The 22,843-nt window shown below is 39.8% G+C and overlaps 1 long non-coding RNA gene across 1 annotated transcript; it reads left to right on the top strand.

Moving 5' to 3' along the window:
* Nucleotides 1-8,212: 8,212 nt before the first annotated feature.
* LOC110353169 (uncharacterized) lies at nt 8,213-10,446 on the top strand. The gene is made up of 2 exons (XR_003495269.3): nt 8,213-8,326; nt 8,421-10,446. It is a non-coding gene; the product is annotated as an uncharacterized lncRNA (long non-coding RNA).
* The last annotated feature ends 12,397 nt before the right edge of the window (nt 10,447-22,843 follow it).

Raw genomic sequence — 22,843 nt, 5'->3', positions numbered from 1 at the left:
AAGCAAACAAAACAAAACAAAACATACCTATATTTCCTCTCATGTGTTCTAAGGCTAGAAGAAGCTGTTGTACTTATTTATTCTCCCTACATGTATAATGCAAGCCACAGACCTCCATTCCTCTGCCCATCTTCCTCTTCAGTTTAGGACTGAATGAAGTCCTAAAGCTTCACCATTAATAGTAAAAGTTATTTGTGAATAACAAAGAATGGTGCTTTAACACTTTCTAGTTAGAGCATTACTACAACCTGTTGTGTCTCCTAAGGCATAGTCTGATCATGGAAGAATAAAACAGCAATGCTGCTTGTGGTTATTGAGGCATTTTTATGTGTACAGATGTGGAGATTTGAAGACCGCATGGGAAATCGTGTGTAGGGATACTAGGCTCTGCCATTCTACATGAATTAATACACTTTTTATGAGAAAGCTTAATAAATGTGTTCCAAACCAGGGGGTCTTCCATAACATAATTTGCATGAAACAGAATTGACCCAGAAAATTTTAATCTAAATCCCAATCTGATTTGTATAAAGTAATTTAATTTCCTCCCTCATAGTTATATGGATTTTATCAATTATACCAATTAAATTGTCAAGCAGATTTATTGACCAGTCATCTACAAGACACTTTCTTTGATGTACTATTCTTGTATCATCAACTGGTCATGCATGTGTAGCCTTGGTTTTGGGTGTCATCACGTGCAGCTGAATACTCAGACGAGAAGGTTCTAATAAATGAGTTGTGTGCACCAAATTTTGAAACAGGAATGAGAATGGAAAGCTCCTTGTTTTTTAATGCAGGCACAAAACTACAGGTAATGGCAGATACAATCGATTCAGATGCTTAGCAATCCTATGTGGAAAATACACATCTGATTTCTGACCTCAGATTTGGACCTCCATGCTATTATCTAAATGTAATCATTCTTGCTAGAATGCACATCCAGTTATTTTTAAATGTAAAAAGTGAGCCATAAAATTAAAGGTTGGTTTTGAACTTGATAACCTCTGTTTTTCAATCCATTTGATTTTCTCTATTGCCTGGGTTCTAGACAAGTGGCAAATCTTTCTGAAATAACCTTATTATCCATCCCGAATAATTTTGTTATTAAAATAAATTTTAATTTGTCAGAACAAATTACTAGAATCAGACATCTTGCTTCCACTGAGGGAATCAGAGTGCAACTTCTGATTTCCTCATAACCTTTTCCTAATTTCCTTCTACGAGTCTGCCAAGAAAATGAGAATAATACTGGAAGAAGAGTAAACAAGTTCCAGATCTTTATAGTCAATGAAAAAAAAAAAAAAAATCCACAAATATGTAGTTGCTAAATAGGAGGACTGCTGTGGGGCAGATTAAAAAGTCTAAAGAAAAAAGCAAATGTGAGTAATAAATTTGACACTTAATGGGAGTCCACATTTGGTAACAGCAGGTAAGGAATGCCCAGTGGCATGCAGGCTCCTTTCCCTCCACAGGTTCAGAGAACATGAGAGATACCCAATAGCAGGTTTGGTCTCTTGGGATATTCTTCTAGACTTAAGTTTTTTGGAAATACTAAGTGCTCAACAGGAATAAGAGAATATACAGTTGTATACATCCGTATACATCTGAGAATATACATCAATGTATATTGATGTGCTGTTGGTTACAGGGACCCCCAAATCCAGTGGTTTGTGTTATCTTCTTACAGCCAGAGCTAAAATTTTGCTTTTCACCATTGGCATAGGAAGTCTGATTTTTTGGTTCATGTCACTGTAATGCTCAAACTCTGTTCCTAAAATGTTTTGAGACATTTGTCAAAAGCAATAAGCGGCATGATATGGTAAACAGAGCTGACGTGAAAGACGAAGACCTTGTTAAGCACTGAAGAGCCACTTGGACTATTTCTGAAATACTTGGCTGCATGCACAATCTCAGTATTTTTGGTAAGCATGCCTGTGAATGTATGGTTTGGCCAACAGCTCTGTATCACTCTAGTGAGTGATGTAATGAAAGATATCTCATGATGAATACGAAACATAAGTAACAGCTAGCTATGTTAGTGCCAAACACAGAGCAAATATGCCTCCTTCGCTGCCTGATGGCTTGGAACTGTTTCCTCTTCTAAATCCGCAGCATTTCTTTGGCCTTTACACCCATTTAAAAAATAAATAAGGGAAAGAAAATGTTAATGCACAAGCTACCTCTAGCAAAGAGTGTGTGAGACTGATAGAATAGCCACCAGGCTGGTCTCCCGTACAGAATAGGTGTTTAATACAGAGGTATGCAGGGGAGGAAGAAATCACACTTGTGCCTAAAGACAAAAGAGCCATTGTAACACGTATTTTCTATGTGGTTTCCTCCAGTTTGCCACCTGTTTTGTGTAGCTGGAGCAGCACAAAGCAGAAGAAGTAGAGGGTACCTCTGTGGCTGAGCTGGGGCACAAAGCAGATGCAATATTGTGGGATTACCCTAGGAATCCTTCACATACTTCAGGGTGCAGAAACTTAAGTAGCAGACAGGCAGTGACTACAATCCCCTTGTTTCTGAGTCAGACATCTCACCTTGAGAAAGGCAGAAATGTTTTTACTGGGTAGTTTTGTGAGGCTTTCCTTCTAAAGTTCAGGGGCAAAGCCAAAGCATATACGTCAAAACGCAGGGAGCAGCTGAGCTCTTGTCATGCAGAAATCCAGGCGCCGTTTCAGGGACAACAGAACCAAAAGTGTTATTAACCTAGCTGGAGGATGCCCTGCCAGAAAAATAATGCTTTTCATTATGAAGATGACAGTGTTAACACCCTGAATGGTAGGGAATATTATTTTTTTTATCTCCTGCAGTTGAATACTGCAATAGGTTTGATTTCAGTGAGTGCAAATGAAAGAGAATATGGCCTTCAGTGCTTAGCCTAGCTGTAATTACATGGGGCTGTGATTTAGGAGACAGTGTCTCATTTCTTTCTCCTCATCTAAGAGTAGCTTAAAAAACTATATATTATTTAAAATGAAGTCAAGAACACCCTGGTATCATTTAAATGACCTGAGCAGCAGATACGGCAGGCAAGAAAGAATTATTATTAAATTAACAGTTTAATAAGGTGGTTCAGCATCAGACACAGTTGGAAAAGGGAAGCAAAATCAGGAGGGAGGTTTCAAGAATTGTTCAAGCAGCTGGCAATAATATAACTGCAGCTTAAGTAAGAAACCTCAGAGCTGAAATCTTCTTTCCAGGCATAACAAAATATTTTCTGACAGGTGTGGATTCCTAAATGCTGAAGAATCAGTCTTTAGACCCAGGAGTGTGCCTCTGCCTAAGAGAAATCATCACTTTCCAGTTGAAATCTTCAGTCTAAACTAAGCTCCTAAAATGGCTAACTCATTTAAGACTGAAGAAAGTTTCAGAGCTATGTAACTCTTCTTGTTTCAGCAAATCAACCTGAGTCAAAATGTATTTGTCATTTAGCTGTAAACACGATTGCCAGCTGGATACTGTCTTTCTAACTGCTGTGGCTGCAAAACACAATCCAATCTCCCCCTTAAACCCTGCACCATCTTGTCTTTCAATCCTGAGTTTTGCGGTCTTGGTGATAAATTTTTCTTGGCATACCACTGCATCAATAAGTAAAATGAAAAAATATATTAAAAAGTCTTGTTTCTTCCAAGAGCTTTAGATGTAAAGCAAGCAGACCTTGAAAGCATCAAGCCTTTCTTATTTTCCTGTACTTTGGTAGTTAGAAGCCAACAGCATTACAGTGCCTCAGGCTATCAAGATTATCGAGACATTGGCTGCCTCCAAAAAATATCCAGACCTCTTATCACATTAAATATCCTTGGATCCCACAGATGTTACTACCATGAAAACAACTGCTTCATCTGAAAAGGAAATAAAAGAAATGGAAGTGTATTGATTTCTACCTGTGAGTGCAAACCACATGAAGCAATGCATTTTGCCTTCTCCCCCTCCTGACTCCCAGACAAAATCAACCCATTCCTGCTACCTCTATCAAGTGATTTTATTTTCTGCATTTTGGCCTATTTTGTTCTGGTTGAGATTGTTTCGAGGATTTCCTCCTTGGATTTGTGTGTGTGTGTGAATATCTTCTTTTCCTTGGCTTTCAGCTAGTGTCCCTGCTGGGAGTTTAATGTTGCTGGGTTTTGGTGGCTTAAATGTATTTATTTATTTATTTTATGGGAGTATTGGTCACTTCTCATTTATCACCTTCCCTAGGAAGACAGCAAGCGTTCCTCAGGTCTCAGCTGTTATTTCCACTAGCCCTGTGCTCCGAGTGTGTTTGTGCACAGTCTCCTTCACACATGCCATTGGGACTGCATTGGTAGGAGGAATTCCTGCTGAGCTGCAGCCTCAGCTGGCCCCCAGCTACTATGTGAAAAAGGAAGAAAGCGTTAAGGCACACATTCAAAAAAAAGCAAGCAGGTGCCTAATGCTGATCTGTAAAGAGCCACCAACTGTCCTTATACTGAAATCAGTCAATGTAAAGTAAAAATACCCACAGAAGAAGAAAGGGTGCATTTTCCTGCATGAAGGACACTGGGCCAGGGCAAGTGGCCTCCCTCACGGAAGATGAATTGGGAGCTGGATGTTGAACCCAGATCTGCTGGGTTTTGCACTTTCTGTAAATGAAAGAACACAATACCTTCTTGGTTTTAAAATGAATTCACATTTATTTTCTTTTTTTCTGGATGATAGGGAGAAATACAGAAAGTAGGTGGGCAAAGGTATCAGTTGAAAGAGAAAACCTGGCCCATCACTTTGTGGGAGCCCGCTGTGCATCCACAGGGTGCCAGCCAGAGGAAGGGAGGGACTTCAGGTAAGGACTTGGAGAAAGAGAGTCAATGGCTTCAGATATCAGGATAAACTGCAACAAGTGAGTTACAGCTTCACGTTACTTCTTGTTGCACACTTAACTAGTTGAATCTGAGTGGCTGACATGATGTCCAGGGGACAAAGCATTTTACCTTTTCAGTATATTGAATTATGCTATTATATGTTGAGAAACAATTGACTTCTCACCCCTGAGTATAGATATTTGTATATATCCTAGATGACAATCAATCATTTACCTGTTTCTGCTATTGAGATTATCTGCCAGAGATGGCAAGGAGACAAACCGGGGGATGAGGCACCAAAGCATGTGTGCATTACATACCCGTATGGTATAAGAGAATTTAACGAGCCTCTCTTATGATCTGTGTCCAGCCCTATAAAATGTGGCCTCCAAAGCACTACTGCAGCTATTTCAGGCTCCTGCCAAAGGATTTGTAGTAAGAGCTTAGTAAGATACATGATCCATCCCAGTACTTATGTGATGATTTCACTGGTGTAGTAACTGTGTATCTAACATAAAGAGCTGTATCTAACATCAAGTTGTGGGGGTAAAAGTATGAAACGTAGGAAAGTGGGTCCCAGGTGTGTGATCAGCTTTTGTCATTTGATTCAGAAAACACCAGATCCAGCCACTGCAGATTCATTCTCTTTTTCCCATTTCTATCCATGCAAACACCCTTAATAAATTAAACTTACTCAAAGCAAGGAGCAAAAAATTGGAAACAAGTTAACTAAGAATATATATATTTTTTCTATGCATGCGTTTTGATAGCTAACACTGTTAAGTCTGATAATTGATGCCTTTAAGCTTGGAAAGATTTTCAAGAGAGTAGTTATAGTACCACTTAAAGGATCACTTATGCTGAAAGAAGGATGAAGTAAAATTAAAACAGGGGCACCCATTAGGAAAGTAATAAAAATGTTGTTACTTGTTTACAGTCAGAATGACAAGCAAATGGAATGGTGAGAAATCAGTCAGATAATAAAGTAATAAAGTGATTATAGTCTAAAACCAGGAGACAAATTCTTGACATTCATATGTTTGTGACTGTCAGTACCTGCCTGCTCTGAATAAGAGCCTGAACTTCAACACTTGCATTACTCTACATGGCTGCTGCAAAGGATTTCTGCTCAATTGCTTGGCCTCCATTGTAAACTCTCTTACCCTGAAGAGGCCATTCCTCCTTTTCAATGCTGGAAGGAAGCTAAAAGGCATGCTGGGGAGTAATTCACTCATCTAACGCAGCAGAATCAATACCTAGAAATTAAATAACATACTTATTAATGCTAATGCTTCTCTGAGAGACAATTATCTATGAATTACTTATCCTGATTAAAATATGTTTCAAAGGAAGTGTATTTCTAAATTGAAACAATAAAAAATGATTCATGAAATATCACATGGAAGAAAATTTCCTGATATGTTACTAAACAAAACAAATTATTATCAGAAGTTAGCAATAAGGAAAGGAGAAAAAAAAAAAAAAAATGACAACAACAACAACAGCAACAACAAAACACCTATATACTAGATTGTCTTTATTTAAGACCAGCACAACACTTGAAACTGTTAAGAGTCTCCCTTGGAGTAAATGACTACAAATGCATTTAAGAGCTGTAAATGGCTGAAATGTAATCTAGCCTCATGTGCAGCTCCCAGTCCTGACACCCATATAGCCTCTGGTGATTCAGAGCTTGGTGCTCACCCAGGCTGCATGCCCTGCTTCTCCTTCTGCAGGGATGAGTCTGAGGGACCATACACCACAGGGACCAAGTCTTCTTTCCACTTGAGTAATTCAGGTGGAAACACAACAACTCTTGTGAAGTTACTCTACTGCAAACCTGAAGAAAGAAGTCTTCATTTTTACTTCGGAACATTTTCACCAACTCAGATCAAGCCTTCACTCAGATTTACAAAAGTTGTTTGTCTCTTCTCCCTCATAAATGAGCTGCCAGACCATAGCAAACTGCTATCAGCTGTCACATTTGCTCTTGTGTTGAACTTGACTAAGAGGCTGGAAGAGATCTTTTGATTAAGGGATTTTGGGCTAAAAGAATCATGCTACAATATCATCTATATAGTGGGATTTGCATTGATTTATTAGCAAACATGCACAGAAATAACACTGACTTTGCAGATCAGGATGAGAGGGGATGACTTTTCTGTGGCCAGTGTTTGCCATGCAGAACTGCTGTGGCACTGACCAAGATAAGGCACATGAGATCTCTGATGCTGAAACCTCCTCTGTGGGACACATTTTGAGTGTAAGATTTTGGAGTCCTGAATTTCGGGAGCCAAAGAAACCTGAATACCATCCCTAAATCTGCCATACAATATTCTCTGTGTGAAGTTTATTTCCAGTCGAAGTTAACCAGAAGAGCCTAACAGCAGTTTTGGTCCCTCTCCAGTTGCTCGTGTGTACTGCTGAGGTCTAGGACTCAAAACTCAGCTCAGATAAAATGCTACCACCCAAAACCAACGGTACAGAGTTTCTGTACCCTGATAACCATTTTAAATCCACCACTTTGTTAAAGAAAAATATTAAGCAATTAAATGGGCCTACCAATGTTGGCAACTACGTTGTAGTGGTTTATGGTGGCCCGAAAGAGGCTCATGTCTCCTTTGAGGTGAGATGTGCCAAACCATGCACCAAGGGCTGGGCCAGGCAGAAGAGTGCCATATGCTGTGACACAAATATCCCTCAGGTGGTACTGGAGATGTTGTGTATTGCCATAGAAAGTCGTGGAATATAGGGACCGGTTCTAGCAATGTGTGTCTTTGCATTTGTCCTGTGAAATATAATGTGAAGTCCCCTGTATTTGGCTTGGGACACATAATTTATTTTTACAATAGCAAAATATGCATTGTTACCTTTGGTTATGCTTCTGCTTAAATACCTAGGTATGTCACTTTGGCCCGGAAAAGAAGACAATAGAATCCGACAATCAGATTCCAGTTCCTTTCAGTTCTTGAAAGAAAATTATTTTATTGGAATTCAAGAAATCAGGTGCAAGAGAGCACCAAGAGCATTGTAACACACCCGCTGCACAGCATCACACAGAATAACATGAAAAGACGCGATGTCATTTGTGATGACAGAAAACTGATAATGTGCAGCGGCGAGAAGCAGCAAACGGCCTTTTCAGAGCACGGAGGAGACACAAAGTTTGGTTACAGAAACAGACGGAGAACCTCTTTTTTATTTTTATTTTTATCTTTATTTCTCCCCCAAGCTAACGAACTTCCCAACGCGTCTCCTTCGCTCGCCGCCCTCCGGGGGCGCTGAGGCGGCGGCGCCCCCCGCGGCTCCCCTCGCCTCGCCTCGCCTCAGGGACGCCGCGCCCGCGAGCAGCCGTTGGGGAGCGACCGTTAGGGGGCAGCCGTTGGAGGGCGGCCGTTGTGGGGCGGCCGTGAGGGGGCGGCCCCGGGCTCTGCGCCCCCTGAGGAGCGGCGCTGGGGCGCGGAGGGGAAGAAGAGGAGGGAGGTGGCAGCCCCATGGCGGAGGTAAGGGGGCGGCGGCGCGCCGTGCTGGCACTGCCGCGGCGAGGGAGCGGGTCCGTGCCCTGAGGTGAGGCGGTGCCTCGTTTTGTTAACCCAGGGGCTGGCTTTCGAGGCGCAGGAGCAGCGAGGGTTGGCTCAAACCCCCCTCCCCCGGTGAGGGCACTGCCGTGTCCCGAGCGTGGTGTGTGACCTGCTGGTCGGGATTGCAAGGTGGGATTGCAACTTTCGCTTGTACTCGGCGTTTCCCCCTGAATTGCCCTCTTTTTCTTCATGCGGGCATACAGGCAGCTCGGGAATGTAAAAGAGTTGCAGAAATACGGCTTCTCCACATGTGTCACAACTATCGACTTAACCCCACGGATCACCTCTTGAAGGGCACGTGTATGTCACAGTCTTGTCTTTAGGCTTGCCAGTAACATTTCTCAGTGTCACTCTTGTTACAGTGCTGTGGCTAAACTTTAGCCTCGTTTCATCTGCCTGCGTTATCAGTGTGGCACCTTTAAAAAGTAAGGTAGGCAATGAATGCCTGGTGGTGATGGCCAGTTTCAGTTGCAGAGGACGCAGTTCTTACTGCACTTCTGTCTGTTCGCCCCTGCTCAGACCCCACACGCATGGAAGTGTTGTGCACATCTGGAACTTAAAGGAGATCAGCAGAGCCATTCAGCTGCAGGGACTGCTTTTCTGGATCGAGTCACTGGCAGGCACAGAGTTTCGTTATGCCTGAATAATTTATGATCTAATTTATGATCCGATAGTTCTGTGATACCCTCTGCAGATAGAAAATACGCAGTAATGCCAAGAAGATGGTCTTGTGACCTAGAAGGATAATCAGTATGTCTTGAAATCTCAAGTCGAACTACTGAGATTTTTCAAGTTGATTTTGAATGATTATGAATACCTGTGCTTATTATGAATTACAGGACCTGCATCAACTAATACTTGCTAAATTTGTCTTGTATAGTAGGTTTTCATTTTTCCCTTCCTTTTCTTTTTCCTCTCTCTTTTTTTTTTTTTTTTTTCTTTTTCTATTTCCCCGTGTGTTCACTCACTTGGCTAATTTTTTGAAAGGTAGTTGCAAAATTAGTTTCCACACCCTAATTGTAATGGATCACTTGTTTCTGTTGAGAGATGATGAATTTCTTTGCTAAATGTGGGTCTGGATCTCTCTCTTTAATGCATGTTTTTTTTAAGTTGAAAGAATGATTGGACCAAGGCATGGTAGTGTTAAGTTCTTAAGCTAAGATATAAATGGACTTCTAAGTGAAAACTACCATGTCTGTTCCATCAGGTTTCTTTCAAAGTGCATGACAGGTCCAAAAAAAGAAATGCAAAGGGAAAAGTTGATCTTAGTTTTAAAGCTGACCTCTGTAAGTTTGAATACATCTACTTGTGCTGTCAAAATGTTATTGCAACAGAAGAATGAATTTCAAAGTGTTCTTGCTGATTTATAACCTTTATTTTGCCTTTTGTAAAAGTATACCAGAGGTATTATTAGCCTTTCTTTTATCTCTGTTAGATCAGGGCCAGACTTAGGGCTATGTGTAAACAGATCAAAGTGATGGTTTTGTTCCGCTTGTTATTGCGTGATTGCCAGCTTATCAAAGCTTTACACAATCAGATTAATCCACTCCCGGATTCATTTCATTCATTGGGCTCTTGGGAATGTTGTTGGCAACACCATGGGAACTGGTGATTCTCATCCTTAGGGAACTGGTATTTCAAATGACTCTGGAAGACGAATGCAGATGAAAAAGAAAATGAATTCAGTGGCTGAAATAAACAGTTTGGGCATGCTGAAGTGTGTGGGATTGCTTTACTTTTTTTTTTTTTCTGTGCTAAGACGTAACGCAGTGTTATAAAAGTTTGAGCACTTAGTCTGACAATGAGTAAAGCTAACAGGTGTGTTTCTGCATTTAGCTTGCTGCCCAACAGACTGAGATCAGCTCTCACCTTTGTATTAACTGTTTTAATCAAACTATTTCATTCAGCCCAACCTCTGTAATAGAAGTTTGCTAATAAAATGTAAACTCCACAATGCTTTTTATTACATTGGTAATAAAAATAACAAAATACATTTCTTCTGAAATATACCTTTTAACCAGAAAAATAAACATATGATCTCAGTCTTGCTGCCTGCTTTCTTAGATGGATGTATTTAACAGGGTCACGAAAGAGTGTTTGTACCAAAGCTGAGACAGAATTAAAAACAGTTTTTTATTCTGAATTCTATACTCAATTCACTGTCCTGCATTACTGCAGGTCATAACAGATGGTTTGTAGATCTGTTCATAGGGCTCAGGATATAGACTGTGGTCTTGTTTTTTTAAGGAAGAATTTAAGTTGGAACCACTTACACCTTAAATGCTGACAGTGTATTCTGTCTGTTTGAATTCTGCTGTTGAAAACCCGTTTTTGTTGCCTGCTCACACAAGGAGGTCACATTTGGTAGGTTATTGACCTACTCATACAGGTAAAGACAGGGAAAAAATAAACAGACATTCCTGTGTGCTTGCAAATTATTATTGGATTGCTCAAGGAATGAGTTGTAATGAAAATACTAAATTGAGACACTATGTGGGGATGTACATTTTAAAGTTTTAAGCATAGAAAAAGCAATAAAACATACAAGAAAAAAAAAAAAAGACATGCAGCTGACACGGGATGTAGGTGTGATACCCATGGGAAAAGGAGATAGGCTATCCCACAGGCATGCAACCTGGGATGCCGTCCATACCCCACTGTGCCAAAAGAAGGCTGTGATCTCCTTAGGCTTCCCACTGTAAACCTGCCCTGACAGCGCTTCTCGAAGCTGTCAGGTTGAGCCACAGGCCCATAGGCAAAATGAACAAGATGGGTTTTCCAGAGCAACTTAGAAACTGCGTGTGGAAGTAGTAGGCCATGGTGCTACAAGATGTGTGTAGCATAGATAGAGGTCCAGTGTAAATGGTAGTAGTATTAGCAAATCCATAGAAAGTCACAAGGAGCTTGTAGTAGAGTCTTGGCCAAATACCTTGCAAGAGTGAAGAGCTGCCCTGCTTGATTCAATACTTTTTTTTCCCCCTGTCTATCTGTGTACAGATAGTTCATGTGTATATTAATGTGTCTGTATATTTATGCAGACATGACGTGAAGAAAGGGAGTATAAAATTTGGATGAGTTCTTTATCTCTCAAGGAATATACACGGGGAATAATTTAGATTACCAGGGATGGACTATGGAGCTCTTCAGTTTATCTGTGGCCTGAATCTCATCGGAAAAACATTTTTATTTTCCAAATTACATGAACCCCCCAAACACTGATGCTGCCCATGTCAGCCAATGAGTCAATCTCTGAGTGAGGGCAGCAGTTGCAGTGCTGGGTCATTGTGCAGTACAGTACATAGGGCAGACTCCAACTTGGGGCGAGACAGAGAAGGAAGTGTCGCGTTAAAGGGGTGTAGCTGATTAACCGTTACGGGCCCGGTTGGATTCAGAGTACTGAACCAGTCGGACATTCACCAAAACTGGGGGTCCGTTCGGACATTCACCAAAAACGTAATAACCGCCTGGGGGTCCGCTCAGACATTCACCAACAATGCATTAACCGTCTGGGGGTCTGGTTAGATTCAGAACACTGAACTATCACGGATAACCACCCTCACCCTAGTTGCATTAATGAGAGCTATCACAATGCAATCAAGTATGGTTTATTACAGCAACAGATAATCAGGTTCTTTTGGATTGCCGGTGATAGTGACTATCTGCAAAAGCAAGCTAGTATGCATGAAATACACAGGTGTTACAGGTGTTCTAGGTGTGGGTTCTAGGTGTGGGTTCTAGGTGTGGGTTCTAGGTGTGGGTTCTAGGTGTGTGTTCTAGGTGTGTTCTAGGTGTGGGTTCTAGGTGTGGGTTCTAGGTGTGGGTTCTAGGTGTGTTCTAGGTGTGGGTTCTAGGTGTGGGTTCTAGGTGTGGGTTCTAGGTGTGTTCTAGGTGTGGGTTCTAGGTGTGGGTTCTAGGTGTGTTCTAGGTGTGGGTTCTAGGTGTGTGTTCTAGGTGTGGGTTCTAGGTGTGGGTTCTAGGTGTGTTCTAGGTGTGGGTTCTAGGTGTGGGTTCTAGGTGTGGGTTCTAGGTGTGTGTTCTAGGTGTGTTCTAGGTGTGTGTTCTAGGTGTGGGTTCTAGGTGTGGGTTCTAGGTGTGGGTTCTAGGTGTGTTCTAGGTGTGGGTTCTAGGTGTGGGTTCTAGGTGTGGGTTCTAGGTGTGGGTTCTAGGTGTGGGTTCTAGGTGTTCCAGGTGCGCAGCCTAGAAATAAACGCGTTAAAAGGATCAAAGACTCTATAGAGATTTATAAGCAAATATTCAGATCTCACCCAAAGGCGTCCCAATGGGGGGGGAAGAGAGGCTCAGCCCGTCGACTGATCCCAGGAGTCAGGAGGTTCTAAGGATGTTGTATGTCCTCGGGATGGTATCTCCCCTGACGATGGTATCTTCCCTAACATCCCCTCTCTCTTGGGCCAATTTATATTATTTTCTATCTTTTAGGTGGAGCTTGAGTGGCTCTAGTCAAGCATATCTTAGTTATGATTGGTGTAAAGTTTTCCCGTCTCCGTTTAAAGTAATAGGCTCCGAGAAATTCAGAGCGCATGCTCAGTGAGGGGTGGTCGCACCTTGGAGGCGGGTAGCTTTTGGGATGGAGGTGTGTTTTGGTATTATAATGATATTATAATGAGCAAAAAGTACACTAGGGTACAGCATTTGTCAAAACATGACAGGTCTTTGGCTTAGGGTGGCAAAAAGTGCAGCTTTGTGCACAAGAACAATCGAGGCCCCACCTGATTACAGAGCCTAGCCGTGGTGTCTCCACTCCACTCCACGCTCCGTGGTGTTCCTTAGAGCTAGCACACCAAGTTTCCCCAGCGCGATAGCATCTAAGGTTGGGAGCCTAGGGAATGCTCAGGTAATGCAGTTATGCCCTACCCTGAAAGCCTCTTCAATGCTGTACCTTTTCCTTAAAAGTGTGAATGTTAGTTTTATTTTCCTAGTTACTTCAGGCATTTACACCACAGGAAGTCTGCCCCCACCCAAACCAAAAATATTTGTCGTATGTGGATGCATTACGTTCTGTACAACAGATCACAAAGCCCTTTATAAGGGCTGAACTCTGGTGCTAGGTTGAAGATTGTCTGCTGTGTTTAATACTTAACAGCATAACGTTGCTGTTGTTTATAAACTAATAAAGTTAAGGAAGAAAATGTACGGTGAATAATTCTTATTGTTTGCACTGTAATCACTATGTTCATATTTTGGCAGGGCATTTTGAGCAAGATATATAAGACTGTTACAAGCGTAGGTTTTTGAACACAGTGCAAAGGCAGAATTTCACAGTATTAAAAATGGATTGGATGCAGTGAATCCGTCTTGGATTTTGGGCACCATTTCAAATATTTACACTGACTGAGAATACTTTGAGATACATTGTTGTTGTTCTGTTTTGTTTTCTTGGAAGGTATCAAAACTTTGTTTAAAAAAAAAAAAAAAGGAAGTAGAAACCAGGTAGGCTTTTTTTCTGAAAGCTTTTCTCACTTTGAGAGCAGTCGCACGGAAGAACATTTTTTCAATTTTATTTATTTATTTATTTTTAACTTTTTAGAGACTAGGATATAATAATATTGCTGTGGAGCAATATTACTGTCTGCAAGTAGATGAATGGCACTGGTTTGTGCATTGGATGACTCTTCCATATTAGCCAGAACTTACCTAGGTTTAATAAGAGGGTGTGTGAAGGGCTGAGTGATTTCAGAGAGAAGTGGGCTAAAAGAAGAACCTCACACATTTGAGGTCTTTGGAGATTGTGATCTTGATTTTCATTACAGTGTGCTGCAGAAAGTACGAGGGTTTTAAAAAGTCAAGTCACATAGGTGGCCAAGAGGAGTGTCACCAAATGAGTGTTGTGGGGCTCACTTATACCACCATTTTCCTGGTACCTGGAGATAGGGGAACATATTCTGTGTGCATAGTGTGCATGAGAAGAGTACATGAGAGGGGATGAGGGGAATAGCATGCACGAAGAAGAAAGAATTAGCATGATGAGCGTGGATAATAGAAGAGGAATTATGTATTGTGGGAAAGGAGATGTCATGATACTCACATCTCAGAGGAGCTAGGATATCAGACTGTGGATTTTAACAGCTCTCCCTATTCAGATCCTATTCAGAGTTGGCAGGGCATTTGTTAACTGTAGTGAGATGGATAACTTAAGAAAGTTATGAGCTGGGTACTTGGAAAAGTATATTAGCCTTCAGGGATCAAAAGAAAGATATCTGAAAAATGGAACTGAGTTGTGGACAAAGTTTTATCAGAAGGGGTGTTCCCTGAATGCTTTTGTGTTTATTCAATGCATCATTTAGTGATTATGTTGTATTAATGAGAATATACTACCGATGCAGCCTGCATAAAGGTGGAGAAAGTCTCATATAGAATGCCAGTATTGACCACAATAGAAAGCGTCTTGGGACAGCAAAGGCATAAAAAGAGCTCTTTTTTTGTTTGTTTGTTTTTAAACTATACTTAGTCTGGAAGAGTGACTGAATAAATGTAATAACCTTCATATCAGGCTTCCTGTCAGAGGTGTTGCATGCCTTAGGATAGATTCAATTGCTGTTGCAAAAGCTCAGCACAGGACCAAATAGAGTGTGAATGCGGTTTATGTTCTAGAAGTGGTTTAGAAGATGGATATTTAGGGGATATCAAACCATCTTCAAGTCAGCTTTATGAAAACTGATGTCTTAATATAAATTAGTGATACAATTTGTGTCTGTGTGTTCATCTGATACCCATCTGTGCCTCCATTCTGGAAGTAGGTTGGTGCTAATTCCGTGTATGTGTTGAAGATGGAGAGTGCAGAGTATGTCTGTTTTATAATGCCCAACATAGCTGAGCCATGCTCTGTAAAGTTTTAGTGCTTTAGTTTCAGAAATGCATGTGGCTAGGTTCTAACAACTCCCTGAAGCAAGTAGGAGTGTCTTTAACTGTTTGCATTTGTTTGCAGCAAAGGTAGTTAGGGTTTTAGATATTAGGGTTTAGAATAGACGTCATGGAGATTTGACAGGTGCCACATTTGGACTCACAGTTCTGCAGTTTGATTTACTTAATCGAATACATTATTTAGTTAGCATGGCTTTAGTGTCATTTTTAAGCCTATCCATATACAATAAAAATGTAATAAATATTGCATATCATAGTAATTTTTACTATGTGGGGATATTTGGTGTTTCCAACTGCCATTCCACCTTTCTTGCCTCCTAAAAGCTGGTCACATTTCACACAATGAAATTTACTCTTCTGTTCCCAGGTATTAAGGGTATTTTAGAGCTCATTATGAATATAGAGGGACAGCAGAGTACATTTTGCATTTTAGCTGAAATTAAGTAGATATCAATTTATAAGATTAATTATCATCACATATTTAAAGCACACAAGCAAAGAGCAACATCAGTAACCCTAGAGCTGCATGAAAATCATATTTAAGTCTACAAGGTTGTAAAGTACATGTAAAACTGCTAGTTATATTCCTAGATGCTGTAACCTTGCTGAACTTGTACAGGTGTGTGACAATCTTTTGAAAAGTTACTTAATGGTTTAAAATGTGGAAAAGATCACAAGGCCTGTGACATCTTTTCAGCTAATACCAAAGAGTGTGTGCCAGTTATATAGAAAAGTGCAGCTCATAAAGGAGAAGGGATACAAGTTCACAGAAAAGCACATCAGGGATCAGTGACAGTAATGGAGCAATTCTGTTTGAAACTGGATAAATAAAATAAGGAAATTGTAATTTGAAAATGGGTAATTAGAAGACAGCATGTGAACAGAATACATTAATAATCAGCAAGAAAAAGTAGCGTCCTCTTGCAAATAATGATAGTCGTATACCTTTGCACCAGTGCAGCAGATATTTGTAGAGAGATCTCACTGCGGAAAACTCCTTGTGGGCTAGTACACCCTGCCTCCTGGTGTCTCCTGTACACTGAGACAAATTACCCTGTGTGCTCTGCCCAGCTGCAGTGAGGTGTTTCTCTACCTTAGGGAAAGATAGTTTAGATATTTCTATGCACTTGTAGCCATGAACTGTGTGGTTTTAGCCCTGTTTGCAAACTGCATGCTTACCAATAGCTGACAAGAGCTTGTTTATGTTTTCTGTTGCATCTAGAGGGGGATCTTATTCATCTGATTCAATGCATTGCAATAGACCTGTTCATATTTTGTTATCTTTACAGGTGCTGCTCCTTCCGTCATATGTTACGGACAGCAAATAATATATGGATGGGGTGGCAAGGGGAGGAGATACATGCAGACAGTCTGATGTACTGTGCACCCAGTTTACACCGAGATCAGTACTCCAGTGCACTTAATTGGAAAATGAAGTCTTTATATTTAACATAATAAGATGTTTTGGAAAACTGCTGGAATAGGCAACGTTCTTCCAATTGAAGCATAGGTTGGGCTACCCATAAAGTTGTAGTTCCTCTCACCCCTGCATTGATTTTGGGGCCACCTTAATTAGCAGTTTTGATACAAATTAATATTTTTCATGTTTCAAAGACTCACAAACTGAAGCTGATAGTTGACTTGTGGCAAGTCATATCTCAGGAAAAGGGCACAGCTGGAACCCAGCCCTCTGTCACATGAGCTTGATAGATAACTCACTAAATCAGACAATCTCAGATTGTGTTCTGTAGCCCCACCAAACTAGTAAATGGCAGAAGATCAGAGTTTGAGATACTTGGATTTTTTTATTTTGTTTTATTTTATGTACTGTAAATCTCCTGTCTTCTGCTTGTGCAGAAATCTTTCCAAATGTAAGTAGAAGTGTCTTCAGTTACCGTTTTAGTTTGTAAACAGCCTGCTGTGTGTAAGGTGTGAACTTCCACACCTGCTGTTGTAATAAATGTACTTGGCTGTAATACTAAGCCTTCCACAATCAAGAGAGAAGAGAATTTGTTGTCTTCTCTGTGCAGAGACTGACTGATGTGATCCTGATCTAGATTCTGAGCTCCTGGTGATTGTATTATGACTGTATTTCTGTTTCTTCTGCTACCATTAATATGAAATAAGAAACGGGACAGAAAGGACAGAAACACAAGGTGTAGCAGTGCAGCACTGAATAAGTGGTGTTTACACGTAATCCCTTTTTGTCATTAGATGTATATTCAGACTGAAAATTAAGCTATCTTTAAAGAAATGCTGTATTCAAGAACATTCTATGGTTGTTTCTGGAGGAGGCCTTTCTGTTCTCCCCATAGCAGCAGCCCAGAAATCATCCCAAGCGATACACAGGCTTGGAAAAAAAGCATTCAGTTGCTGAGCAGTATTTTCCAGCTGTTTTTCCTCCACTGGGAAAGACTAACATCAAAGAGTAAATGTTTAGCAGCATAATCCACAAGATTTTTGTTAAAAAACAAAACTAAGTAATGAAGAGGAAAAGCTTCCAGTTGTGTTATATGATTTCCCTGTAGAGCACTTCACTGAAATGACCCAGAAGTTCAGAAATCCAGGTTTCCTTGTGATGGTGCTGGGAAGGACTGTCTTCATTGTATACTTCAGCAAATTGACTTGTGAGGGTTTTGAATGATCTGTGGGGCACACTGTGAGCTTTTTACAAATTTCTGCAAGCCTTTGTTTTCCCTGGTGTTAGAATAGATTCGTACCCCGTGTCATCTTAATAGAATCCATCAAGTTGTTATCCATATACTTCCTTTGTTCAAAACCTGTGCTTACAGTTAGGTTTTGATGCATCACGTTATAGATAATAAGTTTCTGTTTCCTCCATTTACCTCTTAATCAGCCAGTAGGGTGATGGATTTGCTGTGTTATTCAGGAGGTGAATGCTTGACCTTACAGCAGCAGCTTTCTGTGCTGCTCAGCTCAAGAGGAGCTGTTTAAGGTCTTTAATAGCTGTTGTCCTTGACTTATTTGTTTTTGATGATGATGGATTTTATCAGTTAGGATGATAATGGAGTATATTAATTGAACAAGTATTAGGATGGTGCTTTGTAATACTAAAGACTAGCCCTGATCCTGCAAATGCAGTTGAAGGAATAACTTCATGCCTACGAGTAGCTCCATTGGACTCATTTAAATGTTTGCAAGTAGCTGGTTACTGTGTACGCAGCGTCTTCTGTAGTGAGTTCCCTCTCCTGCTCTTTTACTAGATAGTGGAGTATTGCATTTTTGTGTGATCGTGTTAGAAAAGTACATTTGTTTTCTGAAATTCAGCAATAACTCAACTGGTCAATTTTAATTTCAACTGGCAAAGAAGACTTGATATATTGGAATAGCATTTTTAGTAGGTAGAAATTGTGTTGGGCTTTGTTGAAGGAAAGTATTTCTTGCATCAGAGAGAGATGAATGCCATGCATATCTATTTGTTAGAAATGACTGCTTATAAAATTAAATGTCCCTTCTTACTCATGAAAAGAAATTAAGAACAAATGAAATAGAGTATAAAAATGCTAATGTTTTTAAAAATAAATATTTGTAATAGAATTAAAACAAATATTAACTTATTCTCAAATGTTATTTAACTCTGAGTCTTATTTTTAGAGTCTTGTGTTACATTTATGAATGTGTTTTGTATGAAAATAATTGAAAAAATGTCATACACGTTTTGATGACTGTTAACAACTGCAGTTTTTGTATAGTTTAGGCTTTGATCTTGAGAAGAGAGGACATTAAGTCATTACATTTGCTGCTGTTTAGAGCTTTTCTGCTATGGCCAGAGCATTTTCCTAGGAATGTATAGAATTAATGCAGTGTAGCCACCTGGTTTGTTTCCTGGCTGCCATTCTGCAGTCTCACATTTTAATAGCTCAGACTTGCTCTTTAAAGCTGGAATATGACAGTTTTGTTTGTTTGTTTTGGTTTTGCTTGTTTTTTTTTTGCCTTCAGATATGCAAAATGCTTAGCAGTGATCCCTTTTCACTCCAGCAATACCCCAGCCTTAAAATAATAATAATAAAAAATCTCTGCCAATACAACTGCAGATACAACTTGAAAAATGGTTCTGAGAACACTAAATCAGAATAAATTCATCCTTGGAGATGAAAAAAAAAAAGTATTTTTCCCTGAAAGAAGAGGAGGGTTTTGCTAACTGGTCATGTTTCTAATTGCCTATTTTAAAATTCCATCACTTAGTATGTAACTGGTCTGGATATGTTGTTATGCAATGACATCCAGATGATACTGAAAGCCCAGACTCTCCATGAAATCACAGCATGGCATGTCTGTTTCAGAATAGTTTGTTGCCAGTGATTATGAATGTCCAGTTCTACCATGGATGGGTTCAGTGCCTGCATACGTAAAGCAAAGCTGCTGTCTGCAGTTGTCAGCCCCCAAAGTCTGCATATACTCAGTTAATTTCTGTGAATGAATTGGTCAGTGTATTTTTTACTTGAAATGCTGTAGCTGTTTAAAAATTAAAAGTGTGCTTAAAGATGAGTTTTGTTAGTGTGTTTCTTAATAGGACTTTTATTTTTGTCTTCAGGATGTTGATTTGAAAGCATGTCAGGAAGCTTTGGATAACTCTTGTCCACACCAAGAAAATAACCAGTTGAAACTGGAAAAGGAGGAGGAAGGAGGAGACATAAATCAAGTAAATGATGAAAAAAATGAAAGAAGGGAAAACTTTAAAGTGGAAGTAAGGGAGAATGTAGATTTTATAACTGAAGTAAAAGTAGTGCAAGAAACTGAGTAAATGGTTTGAAAGGAATATTTGATTTCTTTTGTTAGGATTTTGAGGTGTCCTTTGCAAGGACAGGAAAGGAAGACTGACTTACGACTTTATTTTTTAAAATATGACCTTGTTCACCTTCCTGAAAATCTCCCTGTTCCAGTATAGTTTATATAGTTGAAATATTCTAAAAGTTACAGAAAGTACTTGTAACTAACTAATTACTCTATTATTTTTTTACATCATGAAGGTGCTGTGTTTAAGTTTTTTTGTTTGTTTGTTTGTTTTTTAATGCAAACACTTGAGACATGAACACTAAATTACACTGCTTTCACTATTTTTGTGAAGCTTTACACTCAGTTACAGAATGTCATTTGGGAAACTTCATTGTTTGTATCTGAAGGTATGTATTGTAACCAGAAGTTAGAAAAAGAATCTAGTGTTGTTAAACCAAAACAGATGCCCTTCGTCTTTTGTTCTGTCTGAAGGCTACTATGCAAAGTGTTTTCTTATTGAGTCCTTATGAGGGCTGAGAACATCATATCTGGTTTTCTTGTCAGCCCCTCTGTTCACTACTGCCCTGGTACTTTGGCTTTTTTTTTTCATCACGGTAGTGGGCGGTGCAGCCCCAAAGAGAAGGAAAGCTCAGTTCTGCTTATTGGGGCAGAGCAAGGCGCTATTGCCATGGCATTGTTCTGCTAAGTGTCTCAGCAGGATGAAGACTTGATAGTGGGGTCACCAGCTGTGTTTCAGCTGGTGAAATCCCAAACACCAGCTGGTTGGGGCTGGAGTTAGATGATCTGGAGGTGTTTACGACCAGGTTAGATGAGGCCCTAGCCAACCTGATCTAGTGGCTGACATCCCTGCCCATGGCAGGTATGTTGCAACTAGATGATCTTTAAGTTCTCTTTCAACCTGAGCTATTCTGTGGTTCAATGATACACAGCTGTGGTCTTTCCTGGACTGTGTGTTTGTTTTTTGTTTGTTTGTTTTGTTTTTACCTTCTTTTGTGTAAGATAACTGTGTGCTTTACAAAGTGTTACTGTATTTTCTGTCACAGAGCAAGAGCAACCATGTAGATTTCCCTTCTGTCTTTAGAGGATTATTTCCAGATTCTGTCGTAGCAGATAGAACATGTGCTAGAGGTAAATGTGTAAACACATGTATAACTAATGGATTAGAATACGCTCAGTGGTTATTGGATAATGATTTACTCTGTTTTATCTAATTAAAAAATGTGGAATATATCAGCAAATTAATACAGTGAAACTTGCCTGAAGAATTTAAACAAGCTACCTTGTATAGCAGCTGTCATTGGCTTGACTTGAAAATTTTCCTCAATAACTTGTTTGGGATTTGAAAACTACAAAGTCCTGTCTTTCATGTGACCTAATGTTCAAAGTTGGATGGAACTGCTATGGTTTACTTAATTAGTTCAGCTAATGATTTCCTTTCTGAAACCTAATACCAATTTGTATTTACATAGCAGGTCTTAGTGTATTTCTCTAAAACAACACTAAGTTATTCAACGCTAGTAGCTAATAAGCGTGTGCAGACAAAGATTACTGTTGTACATACTTGCCCTGTATTTATGATGATGAAAGTGTCTTCGAGAACAAACCTGTCTTTACTACAATTCAGGTTAATCAGCATTAGCAGCAAAAGCATTTTATTTACTTTGTTTACCTATTGGGTTTCTGGTACTATTGCTTACTTTCTGGATATCCATCCTCACCAAAAAGAAATAAAAAATAGTTATCTTAATTGGAGGTACCCTCTTCTCCCACAGCTCATAGCTGCAATCATTAGCCTCGAAACCAGTCCCTACATTGCTTTTTTGCAGTACTCCTGTGGCATCTTACATATGCTTCCTATTGTAAGAGCCTTATAGGTTCATTAGCGTTTTCCATACAGTTTCTTTCTTACAGTTGGAACACCTGGTCTTGGGAATCTCCAGGTTGGATAGTGCCTCCTGCCCCATAAATTAGCTGCCTCCTCTGTTCAATTTTGGTAATGCATTCCACGATATTGGGGCTCAGAAGTTTGTTGGTACAGTTTTCTCTGTTCTTTCCGTAATTCAAAAGGAATTTGTCTGTAACCCTTATGCAATTATAACAATACACGATTACATATTTTATTTAAGACTATCAGTGCACTGCCATCTTGTGACAATTTATCTGTTGAAAATTGAATGCTTATTTTTAACAGGTAGCAAGTTTTTACACCACGGGGGATTTTTTAGGTATATTAACTTGCTTTTAAAAGAAATAAATTCTTAAGAAATGCTTAAATGAAATTATCGGCTCTGTCTCTCAGACTACAGGTGGCCTAGAACACAGTAAATTCCTAGGAAAAATACAGCAAGACTTCCTTCTGTTACCTGAGCTCCCCATAAGCTTAGTAGAGAACTTAAGACATTCTGGTATTTGCAGTGCATTGTTGCTTTCCTATGGAAAGTATGATTTATGATGAATGTTCAGTGCGTTGCAGGCAAAAAAGCATTCTCCTGCACAACAGTAGGGGTGCTTAGTTATGGTGGAATCATAGCATATGCTTTTTATGTGATGTATTTACAGTCTTAGCTTTTCTTTTTTTTTTTAGTAAGTGTATTTTATGACTGCTTGTCAGTGGGTGCCCTGATGTAAATTTGTGCAGTGGTTTTTTATTTCTAGGAGCCAGAAACTCTAACGCAGGCCTGCAAATGGGGGAGCTTAATTCTACTGCAGTATTTGTTTATTGTTTGGACTTCAAAGCTGAGGAATCATGTAGCAGCTTTATTTTTGTAAAAAAAAAAAAACTGAATAGTAACTCCCAGTCAG

This window comes from Anas platyrhynchos, chromosome 2 (genome assembly GCF_047663525.1).
Source record: "Anas platyrhynchos isolate ZD024472 breed Pekin duck chromosome 2, IASCAAS_PekinDuck_T2T, whole genome shotgun sequence".
NCBI lineage: Eukaryota > Metazoa > Chordata > Aves > Anseriformes > Anatidae > Anas > Anas platyrhynchos.
The sequence above is the reverse complement of the archived record's forward strand: the minus strand, read 5'-3'. Positions and strand labels throughout refer to the sequence as shown.